This window comes from Scyliorhinus torazame, chromosome 4 (genome assembly GCF_047496885.1).
Source record: "Scyliorhinus torazame isolate Kashiwa2021f chromosome 4, sScyTor2.1, whole genome shotgun sequence".
Taxonomy (NCBI): Eukaryota; Metazoa; Chordata; class Chondrichthyes; order Carcharhiniformes; family Scyliorhinidae; genus Scyliorhinus; species Scyliorhinus torazame.
The window spans coordinates 37,201,340-37,216,919 of NC_092710.1; the positions used below are offsets into that span (position 1 = coordinate 37,201,340).

General features: G+C 45.3%; 1 non-coding gene across 1 annotated transcript; it reads left to right on the forward strand.

The window, feature by feature from the left end:
* Window positions 1–12,186: 12,186 nt before the first annotated feature.
* trnak-uuu (transfer RNA lysine (anticodon UUU)) lies at window positions 12,187–12,259 on the forward strand. The gene has a single exon. It is a non-coding gene; the product is annotated as a tRNA-Lys (tRNA).
* The last annotated feature ends 3,321 nt before the right edge of the window (window positions 12,260–15,580 follow it).

Genomic DNA, 15,580 nt, shown 5'->3' on the forward strand with positions numbered 1-15,580 from the left:
TTTTTCTCCTTGTCCGGTTTGGTAGTTACAGTTTTTGCCGTTTGCGTTCGAGTTACTGTTAGGGTTCGGTTAGTTTTTTGGAAAAAATGTAAGGTTGAGAAAGTGATTCTGAGAGAGGCATGTCGACAGCAAGAGAGACAATGCGGGGAGGAAAAAGGAAACAATTTCTACTTTAATAATGGACTGAACCTAATGATTCCATCCTGAACACTTCACAGAGAATCACAACAGCTACATTGCAGAACTGGACAGAAAGGAGATGTCGTCAAATGCACGGTATGGCTGAGATATTTTAAGGAATGTCTGAAAGGCGGTCAGAAAGTATCACTGTGGTTTTGGGGGGAAAATCTAGACATTCTGACACAGTGAGATGCAGGAATAAATCCATGGATGATGCAAAACAAAAAAAAGGATGGACGTTTGAAGATCATTGTGTGGCGTCGCTGAGATCCAATGGCGAGCAGCGCGTAAGAGAGTGAGGTGACTGAGCAGGGGTAGGGCTTGGACAAGGCAGCAAAGTTTGAATGAGTTCAAGTTTAGACAGGTTTAGGTCTGTGTTGAAAGCGTTGCAAAATGTATTTGTTCTCGAGTGAAATCTGAAATTTTAACCTAAATCATTGCCGACATTGTGATGCGAAAGGATGGGGTTCCGACTGGGGGGATTGAAACATTCGATACTCCAGACATTGCGATTCACTTTTACCGCAGGCAGGTCACCATAACTTTCTGATGAGCAACGAGGGATGGACAATAAATGTTGGCCGAACCAGCGACGCTCATATCCCGTAAATGGAAGAGAGAAAATCCTGAAATTGGGATCAAAGAGTCTATCGAACAGTTTGGAAAGAAGGGTGAGCCGTTTCAGATGGAGCAGCTGCTTGACTGGGGGCAGAATGTACACCAGCACTCAAGGGCGTTGATTGAACCTTCGAACCAAACAAAGGCAATATCGTGGATGTAGTTCCCTATCCAGCCCTGCAAGAGGCATTTGGTATCTGGCGCTGTCACGATTAGGATGGCGGCTTCAGCAGTCAATTCTTTCCAGATAAATATTCACTGCTCGTTGTCGTGTGTGGGAGTCTGAGAATGCTGAAAGTCGCATGTGTTGGAAGCACTGGTGCACATTACTGGGCTGCGTTCAGTTGATTCGTTTAGTTATACATTGAATAATTGCTGTAACCGGATAGATTACTGTGCTCTTGAGCTGTTTTCTGAAACTGGACTGAGTGGCCCCATAAATAAATGTATTTGTGCAGCAACTTAAATGTTGCAGGGTTTCTCCGACTTGACTAAATATAAATTCTGAGTTGCTATAATCCCTGCTATTTTTGCCCGCAATGCGATTATATAAGAAATGAAAAACATACACCAACCATAGAAGTATAAAGCTGCCGGATATGCTAAAGAGTAAAATCACAGATTTCTTTCTGCTCTCCATCTCTGGGTCACTGTGATTCTGTCTCTTGCTCTGACCCCTTAGTTGTTTACGGACTCGACTTGCCACTAAAATGTGTCTGACTGTCAGGGCGTTGAAGAACAGAATTACAACGAATGGGAGCAATGGGGATAATACCGTATTAAAACAGTCATATCCTGCCCATGCAGGCTCAGTATAGTAGCTTGTCTTGACATAACAGAACCACGGCACATTGTTGATTATCAATAGAGGTTCAAGTGGAAAGTAGAAGGGGATGCTTTTCAAACAAAGCAGAGTGCAAGTTGTTGCGAGAATCACAGACGCCATTTTTTCAGTGCAATATTTTGTTTTCAGCTTCTGGCAGCAGATTGCCACGAATCGGTCAAAGGTAAAAGTGACAGTGAACCAGACAGAACAGTCTGTAGCTGCATGACGCAGGACATTCATAACTCTGCACACATGCGTAATGTACAAGAAAGTCCATGGATAATAATAATTAACAATCTTCCACAAAATGAGATCAGTGATAATGAACGCTAGATCCCCCATTGCCATTGCCATCATGTAGCGAGTGGTGCAGGTCGAGAGGCCACACTTTCCCCGGGATAGGATCATAATCACCACTAGATTAACTTGTTGGGAGGCAGCGAGCAAGAGAGAGAAGAGAATAAAGAGAGCAATGATTCACAAAATATTCAAAATATCTGACGCAAACATGAGATCAGGGTTTTAGCAATAATGTTGGCTGGTTGCAGCCACACCATACAGTACAGTTTTAATAATCTCAACCCAAACCACACCCACCTCCAGTCCCACTTCCACGATTAAAGGATTCCAATCGGAATCATGGGAAGGCATCCTCTGCTTGAATTCGGATTGGAAAGTAAATGAGGCTGGAAGTTACTCATTTCATTTGTTTCCCAGTTTTATGTGTGACAGGCCAGATTTGCCCGTTTTACTCAGACTTACCACAAAGGCGCCAGGGGTGGGTGATTCAAACCAGGCGCCCAGCTCCAGCAGAATTCCTGCTGGAGCAGGACAGGCGGGATAAGAAGTGGTAAACCAGATCTGCAGAATTCCCTGCAAGAATCAGAACACACGTGCAACAGCAACACCTCGTGATTTTTCTGAATTAACCGACTAAGAAGTAGCATTTCAGGTGGAATGTTCATATTTATCCGATGTCAAGGCGAGGAAATAGAATTCAGCACTTAGGAGAAAAGAATTTCATGACAGTGATTTGTGAAGGGGACTAATTTACATGAAAACAGTTAAATGTCGATTTAATAAATTAATCAATGAAACTGTGCTGTTCTCCCCTTTGGTTGTCAATAAATAGCAAATATCCATTACTGCCAGTGCCGTAAAACACGAGATAAAACAAAAACATATGTCGATTGATGCACTTATCATCAACCTTCAGCAAAATGATTCCCCTTCGAAATGAATAACATTCGTAAAACACGGAAGCAGCTCCTTCTAATGAAAGATAATTCAGGCGAAAAATCAAAACTGGACCTTCTTTATTTCCATTCCAATTAGTGACTCGCACCCGATTTGTTCCTACGCTGACACATACCCCAAGTACCTTACCACTGCGATCAGATATCCCGCTCCAGTGAGTGCTCAACACTCGGGACAACTCCACTGTGACAGCTCCATCCAGAAATAAATTGCCTCCGTTTGCTGCGTTGGTCTCCATGTCACCAGTAGGCAGTTTTCCAGGAAAGCCAATACAAGTTGATACCTCAAGGTACCTCTAGATTGATGGGCGCACCGTAGCGCAGTGGGTAGCACAGTTGTTTCACAGCGCTAGGGTTCCAGGTTCGAGTCCCAGCTGGTCACTGTCTGTGTGGAGTCAAGGGGAATCATTTTGCTGGATGTTGATGATAACTGCATCAATCGAAATATGTTTTTGTTTTATCTCACGTTCTCCCAGTGTCTGTGTGGATTTGTTTCGGGCGCTCCGGTTTCCTCCCACATGTCCCGAAAGACTGGCTGTTGTGTGAAATGGACATTTTCCCTCGGTGTGCCAAAACAGGGACGGAATGTGGCGACTCGGGGCTTTTCACAGTAACTTCATTGCAGTGTTAAAACTTGTGACAATAAAGATTATTATTATTCTCATTGGCGCAATGTTGCAAAAAGTCAACTTTAAATCGGATCAACAAAATCTATACCAAAGCCCCACCCTCTCCATAACTGTCAGTAATCGACGTTATAATTCACAGAGTAAAGCACGGGTGCCGCTAGCACACACGTCTGCTCGGGTACAAACACTTACCAGGAACACCGATAGCGGCAAGGGTAATGTTGTATATTTTCAGAATTGTGTCGGTCGGAAAATGCATTTTCTGCATGAAATGATCTATCCCTTTGTACCATAGAAAATGTCTGCGTTGAACACTGATTATATACTTCCCCAGGTCGGATCATTTATACACCGTGGAATCCCGCGGGGGGTGTAGAATATTGCAACATTTATTTTCTGTTTGGAGAAACCGAAATGACATCATAAAACATTACAGCGCAGCACAGGCCCTTCGGCCCTCGATGTTGCGCCGACCTGTTAAACCACTCTAAAGCCCATCTACACTATTCCCTTATCGTCCATATGTCTATCCAATGACCATTTGAATGGCCTTAGTGTTGGTGAGTCCACTACTGTTGCAGGCAGGGCATTCCACACCCTTACTACTCTCTGAGTAAAGAACCTACCTCTGACATCTGTCTTATATCTATCTCCCCTCAATTTAAAGCTATGTCCCCTCGTGCTAGACATCACCATCCGAGGAAAAAGGCTCTCACTGTCCACCCTATCCAATCCTCTGATCATCTTGTGTGCCTCAATTAAGTCACCTCTTAACCTTCTTCTCTCGAACGAAAACAGCCAAATTAGGGTAAATCATATCGAGTCTGTTTTGTGACATAACCTATTTATCTCAAAACTTGTCTTGGAAAGCAACAACGATTGGATCATTTCAATCGCTGCCATTTTCTATTCAAAATCGGAAGCTATATCCTCCCGGTAATGTGATAGTTCTATAAAACACCACCATTCCAACACGCAGACGTCCATATTGTTTCAGGGACATCCTTCACTAGACTATAATACATCACCTCAAGCTCACGCACCATGTTTCGGAACCATAGCATTTTACGGAAATGCCAGAGACTAACAAAATAATCCCAGGCGGCCCCTCGTCAAGTCCAGCACATCACGGCCGCCAAACCAGAATAATTTATCATATCCCCACAACGCAGCGCGTTTGCGCACGCCCATAGCATCCAGAGCATCAAACATTTAAAGCCGGAGGACGGTGGATTTCTGGGGTGCACTGTCTGAAATGGTGGAAGAGGAAGAATTATGCATCGCATGTTCAGGTAGACTTGGGTCCTGCATACCAAGAGGTGGAACCGTGGAAGTAGGCTGAGTAGACCCTCCTCTGCCAGTGCAAAGATGTTGGGGTAAATGGGTTCCTTATGTGTCTTGGCCTTCCGGTGCTGATTGTTGTTCCCGACCAAGTGCTACAAAGTGGCACATTCCAGACCCAAGGACAATGTACTTAGGGTCGTTCTAAAGCATGGCGGCAGAGTCACAATGGGAAGCCTGGCTGGTTCCGTCCTTGAACCCAAAATACACCTTGTGACGGGAATCGTGTACACTCTCTCTAACCGTATGGCTCACGTTGAATTGACGCATTTAATGTCATATGTATCACAATTGTATTGAAGCACTTTAAAGTGCAACACGATCTATGTTGGCAAATTAGGAGTCATTGCATTTCCTGTAATGAACAGTTTGATATTTCTTATGTTCCATTTTGGTACAAGAACAACTCAGATTGCAACGTAATCTATGTAGAAAACATGAATGTCATTGGACTTTGGGCAATGACATTTGAATGTGTTTTTCGAGTTTTGTGCATAAGCATATAATTTGTCACACTGGATCAATTAATAAAACAGCCCTTAAACCAGTCCATGTGCCTGTATTCCTCACGTTTGTCTTAGAAATTGGCAGGGAGCAAACATTGTGCAGGAGGAGGATTCAGATTTCGATTGGTGGGAGCAGAAAGCGAAAAGGTTCTTGTTGATCATTGCCGTGGGTCATTCCCCGGATGTGCCTTCATGCTTGTAAAATTATTTGGTTGGAGGAGGTGAAAGAAACATGGAGAGTCTGATAATGCTTCCTCCAATGAATGTATTAAGCCGCTCACAAATCCCATGGACAGAAAGGTTATGCACTCTTTAACGTATAATCCAATTGATCATGAGCCATCTGTCGTGCCAAGTTTCAATCAGGTATCATCTCCTCCATTTACGGATCTCTGATAGACCCCGATCCAGCAGAGCAAGAGTTAACAGTTTTGTCTATGCTACCAAACACCTCAATAGTCTGGCTTTCCCATTTATCCTTCAAAACTTTCCCAACCCCTACAATCTTCACTTATCAGGAAATACCTTCAAACCCTTTAACCCCCTATCATTCTACCATTCTCAGTCACTGAAACTGCACCCACCGAGGTAACATCCTCAAATCCCTACAGCCCTCAATATCGGTTGAACACGCCCAGGCGCTTATTGTCTCTCAATCTCTGGAAATCTATCCAGTCCTACCACTATTGCATAGTCTGCAACGTTTTCTGCCCTCAACCGCCACCAGCCCAGGGGGAGAGGGGGTGGGGGTGATAAATTCTGAATCATAGAATCAGAAAAGTTACAGCGTAGGGGAATGTCATGCGGACCATCATGTCAGCACCGGCTCCAGAACGAGCCATTCAACCAGTCATGTCTCTCTAACTTCGCCCATAATTATTTGATTAATTCATGCTTTCTCTTGGTCCCTCGCCCCAATACTGATAGCAAGTATTCACTTCCATATCCCCGACCCACGTTACCCCTGCCTTATTCAGGACTCCAACATTCAACACTGACCGGTTCCCCTTGAGGAATCACTAATTTCCCCATCTAAATGGAGAGATATCTCAACGTGCTTCAGTGCAGAGGGATCTGGGTGTCCTCGTGCACGATTCTCAGAACAGTATGTACAGCAAGTAATCATGAGGCAAATGGAATTATGGCCCTTTTAGCTCGTGGGATGGAGTACAAAGTAGGGACGTGTTACTGGAAAAAGTACAATGCGTTGATGAAACAGCATCTGGAGAAATGGGTAATGTGTTGGCATCCCTTATTTGAGGAGGGATGTAGTTGCTTCAGAGGGGCAGGTGAGAGGAGACTCACTGGATTCTGGAGGTAAGGAGTTTGTCTTGTGAAGTAAGATTGAGCATGAAATGAATTGACAAAGTCGAGTGGAGTGGATGCTTCCTCTTGTGATATATTCTCGGACGAGAGGTCAATTTTAGGATAAGCGGTTCACTAACACAGAGTGCAGTGCATGCCGGGACTTTGATTTAATTCAAGGAGGATATATGTTTCTATTTGGTAATGGGTTGCGGGGTTATGGAGAATGGGCAGGAGTTAAGGCAGAGTGGAGATCAGCCACCATGGTATCGAATGGCAGAGCATGTTCGAAGATTTGAAAAGTCTCTTGTTGGAACGAGCTCTTGTGAAATTATGGTGTGGAGAATCCGGCGTTGGATTGGGGGTGGGCAGAGTAAGAAGTTTTACAACACCATGTTATTGTCCAACAGGATTGTTTCGAATCACTAGCTTTCGGAGCGCAGATCCTTCATCAGGTGAATGAAGAGGTGGGTTCCACAAACAGATATATGGACAAATTCAATGATTCAAGATGATGCTTTGAATGCGACTCTTTGCGGGTAATTAAGTCTTTACAGGTCCAGACGGTGCGTCTGGGGAGAGGCATAATCACAGGTTAAAGAGGTGTGAATTGTCTGAAGCCAGTGCTGTTGGTAGGATTTCGGAAGCCCAGGCCAGATAGTAGGGGGTAAATGTAATCAGACATGACTACAAGCTCCCCGTTGGGGCCGTACTCTTGCGCACAGCAGAACTCGGCTATCAGTTTCTGATTGGCGTTGTCACGTATCCAAAAGGAAGTCATGCAGAACGCTCACCCAAAGATCAGAGGCTGAATGTCCTTGACTGCTGAAATGTTCCACGATTGGAAGGAAACATTCCTGCCTTGCAGTTCTTGCTTAATGTCCGTTCGTCCGTTGTCGCAGTGTATGCTTGGTCTCGCCAATGTATCACGCCTGCGGACATCATTTCCAGCACCGTATGATGCAGAGGACATTGGCCGAGTCATAAAAGTATGTACCGCATACCTTGATAGATGGTGTTCTCATGCGTAATGGAGGTACCAATTTCGATGATCTGGCAAGTATTACAGAGATGGCCATGGCAGGGTTCTGTGGCGTTGTGGTCGCTGTACTCCTGAAGGCTGGGGTGTTGGCTTCAAACAATGGTCTGTTTGAGGTTGTGCGGTTGTTTGAAGGCAAGGGGTTGTGGGGATGGCCTTGGCAAAATGTTCATCTTCGGCGATGTCGTGGTGAAGGCTGTGAAGAAGATGTCGTAGTTTCTCCGCTCCGGGGACGTACTGGACGACGAAGGGTGCTCTGTCGGTTGTGTCCCTTGTTTGTCTTCTGACGAGGTCGCTGCGGTTTTTTGCTGTGGCACGTTGGAACTGTGGATCGATGAGTTGAGAGCCACATCCCATTCTTACAAGGGCGTCTTTCGGTGTTTGTAGATGCCGGTTTTGTTCCTCCTCGCCTGAGCAGATCCTGTGTACACGGAGGGCTTGTCCATAGGGGATAGCTTCTTTGATGTGGTTCGGGTGGAAGTTGTAGAAGTGGAGCATCGTGAGGTTATCCGTGGGCTTGCGGTAAAGCGAAGTGCTGAGGCCACCGTCCTTGATGGAGGTTAGTGTGTCCAAGAAGGCTACCAATTCTGGAGAGTAGTCCATGGTTAGTCTGGTGGTGGCATCGAACGTATTGATGTCATTCTGAGGGCAACTAAAAACATATCTGTGATCAATCGCCTTCCAACTGATGGTGTGTGTCTCTGCTGTGGAAAGGCGTTGCTGCTTTCCGAATACGGTTGCCCATTGTTAGGTTCGTATGTCAGTGGTTGGGGTTTACAGCACTGATTCTTTTCACCGGTCCAAAGATGAGCATCAAAATTCCAGAGGGCAGGTAATTGGCGATTGGGAATGAGATAATTCTGAAATTATTTTCTTCCCTCCATGGAAAGGGCTTGCTGAACGCCGGTTTGCTCAGCACGGGAAAGGTGGGAGTACAGTGGTATTGTCTCTTGCTAGACAACAAATCCAAAGACCCAGGTTCATACTGTGAGGATCCGAGTTCCAATCGCAACACTGTAAATGGGATTTGAGTTCAGTTGACAAACCGGAATGTATTTATTAAAAAATAACTTCCTTTGAGGAAGGAACTCTGCCGTCCATACCTGACCTGGCCAACATGTCACTCCAAATCGAAAGAGATGTGTTTGGCTCCTTAACCGCCTCAGAAATGGATGAGCAAACCATTCAGTTCAAGGACAATCAGCGATGTGCAGTAAATGTTTAGCCAGCTATCGTCACCGATATCCCATGCTTGCAATCAAAATTGGTCAAATGGTCACAAAGATTTGGATTATTTAGTAAAAATGTGGGGACTTTACAAGTCATATCTCGATAAGTGGACAGGTATTCGTGGATAATTTGACAGTGACTATAAATTGATAGGAATTCGGGTATATGGGAGAGACAGGAATCGCAGGACATCATGATGTTCCTTTGGAGAGCCGGGGACGAGTCCAAATGGTTTGTTTTAGCGCCCTCATTATAATTTGATTCTGTAAATAGTTGAAAAGTTCTCAGCGAAAGTAAAAAAGAGTTTCCCTTGTTACGGATTCCAACTGCACGCAGCCAAGAATATTAGTAAGCACGTAGACTCTGAATGGCTGTTTCAAATAAAGGGGTAAGTCCATTAATGCAGCCGTCACTTCTCCTCTGGTTTCCTTAATTATATTAAAAGCGGCTGCCCACAGGACTCAATAAAGTATTGATAGGCTACAGATCTCACTACCTCTGCCAGTAGGAGCGTGTGTGCAACAAAATGTATATTTTACTGAGTGTGATAACTCTCTCTGACGGTAAGAGATAATAAAACAACATGTTGTTCAGATTGCTTTTCTATTCTTGTCTTTCATTTTAATACAGTACGAGGTCTTACAACACCAGGTTAAAGTCCAACATGTTTGTTTCGATGTCACTAGCTTTCGGAGCGCTCCTCCTTCCTCAGGTGAATGAAGAGGTATGTTCCAGAAACATATATATAGACAGATTCAAAGATGCCAGACAATGCTTGGAATGCGACCAGTAGCAGGTGATTAAATCTTTACAGATCCAGAGATGTGGTAACCCCAGGTTAAAGAGGTGTGAATTGTGTCAAGCCAGGACAGCTGGTAGGATTTCGCAGGCCAGATTGAGGGGGATGGATGTAATGAAACATGAATCCCAGGTCTCGGTTGAGGCCGCACTCGTGTGGGAACTTGGCTATAAGTTTTTGCTCGGCGATTCTGCGTTTTCGCGCATCCTGAAGGCCGCCTTGGACTTCAGGACTCCTGGCTCTCTTTGAGTCAGGCAATTCTCGAAAAAGACTCAAAATGAGAGAGTGTTTAATGAAATGAAAATGAAATGAAAATAGCTTATTGTCACGAGTGGGCTTCAATCAAGTTACTGTGAAAATCCCCTCGTCGACACACTCCGGCGCCAATTCGGGGAGGCCGGTACGGCGCGGAAGTTGTTAGGCAAAGGGGAGGTTTTGCTTTTGTAAAGAACAGTTTTGAAGCAAGCGTGCTGGACGCAGCGAACCTCGAGTCAGAATGTTGAGTCATTGAGAGTCAGGAAGTGACTGTCCCAAACCCAACTGGGAATAACCAGTCTCCAGGAAAGGGACTCGGTGGGCGGAGTATCGGAGTGAAGCGCCAAAGATCAGCACAGCTCTGAACTCGCCCTGAATCCAGAGGCGGAGCTGCTGATATGCTGTCCGGATTCAGAGAGTGGCGCAGGGCAAAGGAAGCAGCTGTTTGTTCTGGAGAAGAGGCACAGCAGAAGAAGAGGAAAGATGGGCAACAGCGAAGCGAGGGGAGCAACAGGGAAGGGGGAATGCGGTCACTACAGGCGACATCGCTCACAGCCGGATAGCTTAGTCGGTAGAGCCTCAGACTTTTAATCTGAGGGTCCAGGGATCAAGTCCCTGTTGGGACAATGATTTTAAATCCCAATGATCGACGCTGACCTGAAGTCATCGAGTGAATCCACTGGGAAAGAAGCTCATCGGCTCATTGTGCCTCTGCTACCCCTCAAACCACTGTCTGTTCCAATCCCAGTTTCCAGCCAAGGCCCGTCGCCTTTGCATTCCATGGGGTTGAATGCTTCATCTATTCTCCTTTGTGTGAATAATACCATCATTACAAGGAGAAATGTCTGCCCATCGCTTTAAGATTGATCCCTGAAATATTTGCGTTATGCTGATTTTTTTCTTTTTTGCTTATTTTGAGCTTTTCGGCGAGTTGAATCTGAATTCCGACATGATCAGAAATTGAATTTCATCCAGTCCCAATAAAGGATGCTCTTTGGATCTGTCTGTTGCTGCTGTTCAGTTAAACCTCATTGTTATGTTCCAATAAATTCCATCACATTTATATTTAAATACATTTCACTTTGTTTTCTTAATTCAGAGCCATTCTGCACTCTGTCCCCTGGGTTTCTGTGGCCATTAGCACCCGGTTTCCCTGGATTCCTGTGGCTATGGCTCATCTTTCTTTCTCTCTCCACAGTATAAATATTTCCCACTTTCTCTGTCTGTTAGCTTTGACAAAGAGTCAACGGACTCGAAACGTTTGCTCTTTACTCTCCCTCCAGATGCTGCCAGTCTTGCTGAGATTTTCCAGCATTTTCTCTTTCGTGGTTGTATGTCGGTTCACATGGAAATTCAATTGGTCACAACTTGTCCAAAAGCAGCAATGGATCCATTGTGGCTCGAACCCAGGACCTGCTGCGTATAAAGCAGACGTGATAACCACTACACCATGGAATCAGCTGGCGGCAGTTGCACTCCTTATATGACTGGAGTTTGTGATTGTTCCATCGCTCCTGAACCTTTGTAAAGCGTCTATTTGATGGGAATGGATCAGCTGTCAACACCTGACTTGCTGTAGAACATGTTTGCGTGTCCCACAAAGTCGCGTTCAGCTTATTGTGCACACATTTTTCTCTTTGAGTCAGGCAATTCTCGAAAAAGACTCAAAATGAAAGAGCGTTTAATGAAATGAAAATGAAATGAAAATCGCTTATTGTCACGAGCAGGCTTCAATTAAGTTACTGTGAAAAGCCCCTAGTCACCACATTCCGGCGCCTGTTCGAGGAGGCCGGTACGGCGCGGAATTTGTTCGGCAAAGGGGAGGTTTCGCTTTTGTAAAGAACAGTTTTGAAGCAAGCGTGCTGGACGCAGCGAACCTTGAGTCAGAATGTTGAGTCATTGAGAGTCAGGAAGTGACTGTCCCAAACCCAACTTGGAATAACCAGTCTCCAGGAAAGGGACTCGGTTGGGCGGAGTATCGGAGTGAAGCGTCGAAGAGCAACACAGCTCTGAACTCGCCCTGAATCCAGAGGCGGAGCTGCTGATATGCTGTCCGGATTCAGATAGTGGCGCAGGGCAAAGGAAGCAGCTGTTTGTACTGGAGGAGAGGCACAGCATAAGAAGAGGAAAGAGGGGCAACAGCAGAGCGAGAGGAGCAACAGCGAAGGGGAAATCCGGTCACTGCAGGCGGCCTGACTCACAGCCCGGATAGCTCAGTCGGTAGAGCATCAGACTTTTAATCTGAGGGTCCAGGGTTCAGGTCCCTGTTCGGGCGATCATTTTAGATCCCAATGATCGATGCTGACGTGAATCCACTTGGAAAGAAGCCCATCGGCCCATTGTGCCTCTGCTCCCCCTCAAACCCCTGTCTGTTCCAATTCCAGTTTCCAGCCAAGGACCGTCGCCTTTGCATTCCACGGGGTTCAAGGCTTCATCTATTCCCCTTTGTGTGAATAATACCATCATTACAAGGAGAAATCTCTGCCCATCGCTTTAATATTGATCCCTGAAATATTTGCGTTATGCTGATTTATTCTCATTTTTTTGCTGATTTTGAGCTTTTAGGCGAGTTGAATCTCACTTCCGACATGATCAGAAATTGAATTTCATCCAGTCCCAATAAAGAATGCTCTTTGGATCTGTCCGTTGCTGCTGTTCAGTTAAACCTCATTGTTATTTTCCAACAAATTGCATCACATTTATATTTAAATACATTTCACTTTGTTTTCTGAATTCAAAGCCATTCTGCACTCTGTCCCCTGGGTTTCTGTGGCCATTAGCACCCGGTTTCCCTGGGTTTCTGTGGTTATGGCTCATCTTTCTTTCTCACTCCACAGTATGAATATTTCCCACTTTCTCTGTCTGTTAGCTTTGACAAAGAGTCAACCGACTCGAAACGTTAGCTCTTTATTCTCCCTACAGATGCTGCCCGACTTGCTGAGATTTTCCAGCATTTTATCTTTCGTGGTTGTATTTCTGTTCACATGGAAATTCAATTGATCACAACTTGTCCGAAAGCAGCATTGGTTCCACTGGATGCTCGAACACAGGACCTGCTGCGTGTAAAGCAGACGTGATAACCACTGCACCATGGAAACAACTGGCGGTTGCTACACTCCTTATATGACATGAGTTTGTGATTGTTCCATCGTTCCGGAACCTTTGTGAAGCATCTATTTGATGGGAATGGATCAGCTGTCAACACCTGACTTGATGTATAACATGTTTGCGTGTCCCACAAAATCGCGTTCAGCAGATTGTGCCCAAATTTTCTCTTTGAGTCAGGCAATTTTCGAAAAAGACTTTGTTTTCTGAATTCATTGAGAATGCTGGCAGGCAATGCAATGTTCTTTAATGGTAGTTTGTACCGACTTTGTATTGAAGTGTAACTGCAGTATTATTTTCATTGACATAACAAGTATTGTCAGCGCCGACTGATAACTCCGCCGCCGCCTGCAGATTCCCCTCCAAGGAACACACGCCATATTCACTTGGAACCATATTCCCATTCACTCACTCTTGTTGGGTACAAATCATGGAGCTTCCTTCCTAACCGCTTTCTGGGGGCACCTACACCACATGGACTGCAGAGTTCCAGAAATCCACACCACACGCAGGTTCACGGGAATTGGATGAGAGCTGAAATTATGGAGCGCTAGTGTATTGCTTTTTGTGGTTTGAAATTGCAGATTATGGTGGAATGACCATAATGATGTCCAGGAAATGTTGTGTCAATGTTCTAAGATAAAGGAATTGGATACAGAATGGTTGTTGGTGTGGTGAGTGGCACGTTTTGCCAAGGTGAAATTCGAACAAGGGTCACAGTGCCGAATGGGTATTGAGAAAAGGCGGTGAGTGAGAGAAGCGCGCGTTTAACAGATTGGGTCCCCGCAGAACAAAATGTAAAAAGTGAGTGAAAGTTGGGGAAGGGGCAGGAGGCAAAGTGGAATTTGAGACGGCGAAGGGTCACGAGATACACAGCATTCGTTGGGAAATTTCGAAATATTTCAGTCTGTAACCCAATTTTTGGACAAAATATTTTTAAAGGACAGAGTGCTGATTTGCTTATTTAAGAGCTCACAGGTAATGGTCATGATGCACGCGAATTAAATAGGGGTTGGGAAGAGGTTGCGACTCAACACGCCAGCTTTGGCAACGCGCAGATGGGGGAAGCTGGTTGTATTTCTCTTCACACGGAAATTCAGTTGGCAACGAGTTGTCCAAAAGCAGCAATGATTCCACAGGAGCTCGACAAAGGACCTCCCGCGTCTAAAGCAGGCGTGCTAACCACTACACCGTGGAACCAGCTGGCGACACACTGACCTCTTTATATTAATGGAGGTTGTGATTGTTCCATCGCTCCTGAAATGTTGCAAATCGTCCATTTGGTGGGATTTGCTCAGTTGTCAGCACCTGACCTGTTGCAGACATGTTTGCCTTTTCCTTAAAGTCGCGTTTATCTGATTGTTCTGAACGTTTTTGCAATTTCCCCCGCAAAAGAGACAAAACGAAAGAGCGTTTAAATGTTGCGGCACTGAGGATGTGGGCAAAGGGGAGGTTTCACTTTTGGAAAGAACATTTTTGAAGTTGATGCGTTGAAGCCAGTGAAACGTGAGTCAGAATGTTGAGTAATCGAGAGTCAGGATGTGACTGTCCCAAACCCAACTGGGAATGATTGTCTAACTGACGAGGGAAATGTAAAGTTTGAATGATGCAATGTTCGCGGCCAGCCAGTAAGAATCGCTATAGGCGGCTTTGCTCTGGCTCGGATAGCACAGTCGGTGCAACACCTGGCTTTTAATCTGAGGGTCCAGAGTTCAAATCCCTCCTCGGGTGGTAATTCAAATGATTGATGCTGTCGTGAACTCATCGAGTTAATTAACACCTAAGGAAACCCATCGGCCCATTGTGTCTCTGCTGCCCCGCAAACCCCTGTCTGTTCCATTCCCAGCACAAGGTCCGTCGCCTTGAAATTCCACAGCGGTTCCAGGTCTCATCAAAACTCTTCTTGTGTGAATACTAACATCATTGCAAAGAGAAATCCCTGCTCGTCGCTTTCAGATAGATAACTCAAGTATCTGGGTCATGCTGACTTTTGTTTGATTTTTTTTTTTGCTGAATTTGAGCTTTAAGGCGAGTTGAATGTGAATTCCGACATGATCTGAATTCGAATTACATTCATCCTCAATAGACGAGGCTACTTCCATCTGCCCTTTCCTGCTGTCCAATTAAAACGAAATAGGACAACGAGGCCACTGCAGACGTCAGAGCAGCCTTCTCCAAGGTCAACCCACGGAAAGACACTGGCTCAGATGGGGACCCGGACCAGCACTCAGGTCTTGCACAGATCGCCTGAAGACATCTTTAACCTCTCTTTACAACAATCTGAGGTCCCTATCAAGAAGACGACCATCATGCCTGTACCAAAAAAATAGCCAGGCAGCATGCCTTAATGACTATCGACCAGTGGCACTGATATCCATCATCATGAAGTGCTTCGAAAGGTTAGTCATGGCACGAATCAACTCCAGCCTCCCAGATTGCCTTGATCCACTACAGTTCGCCTACCACTGCAACAGGTCTACAGCAGACGCCA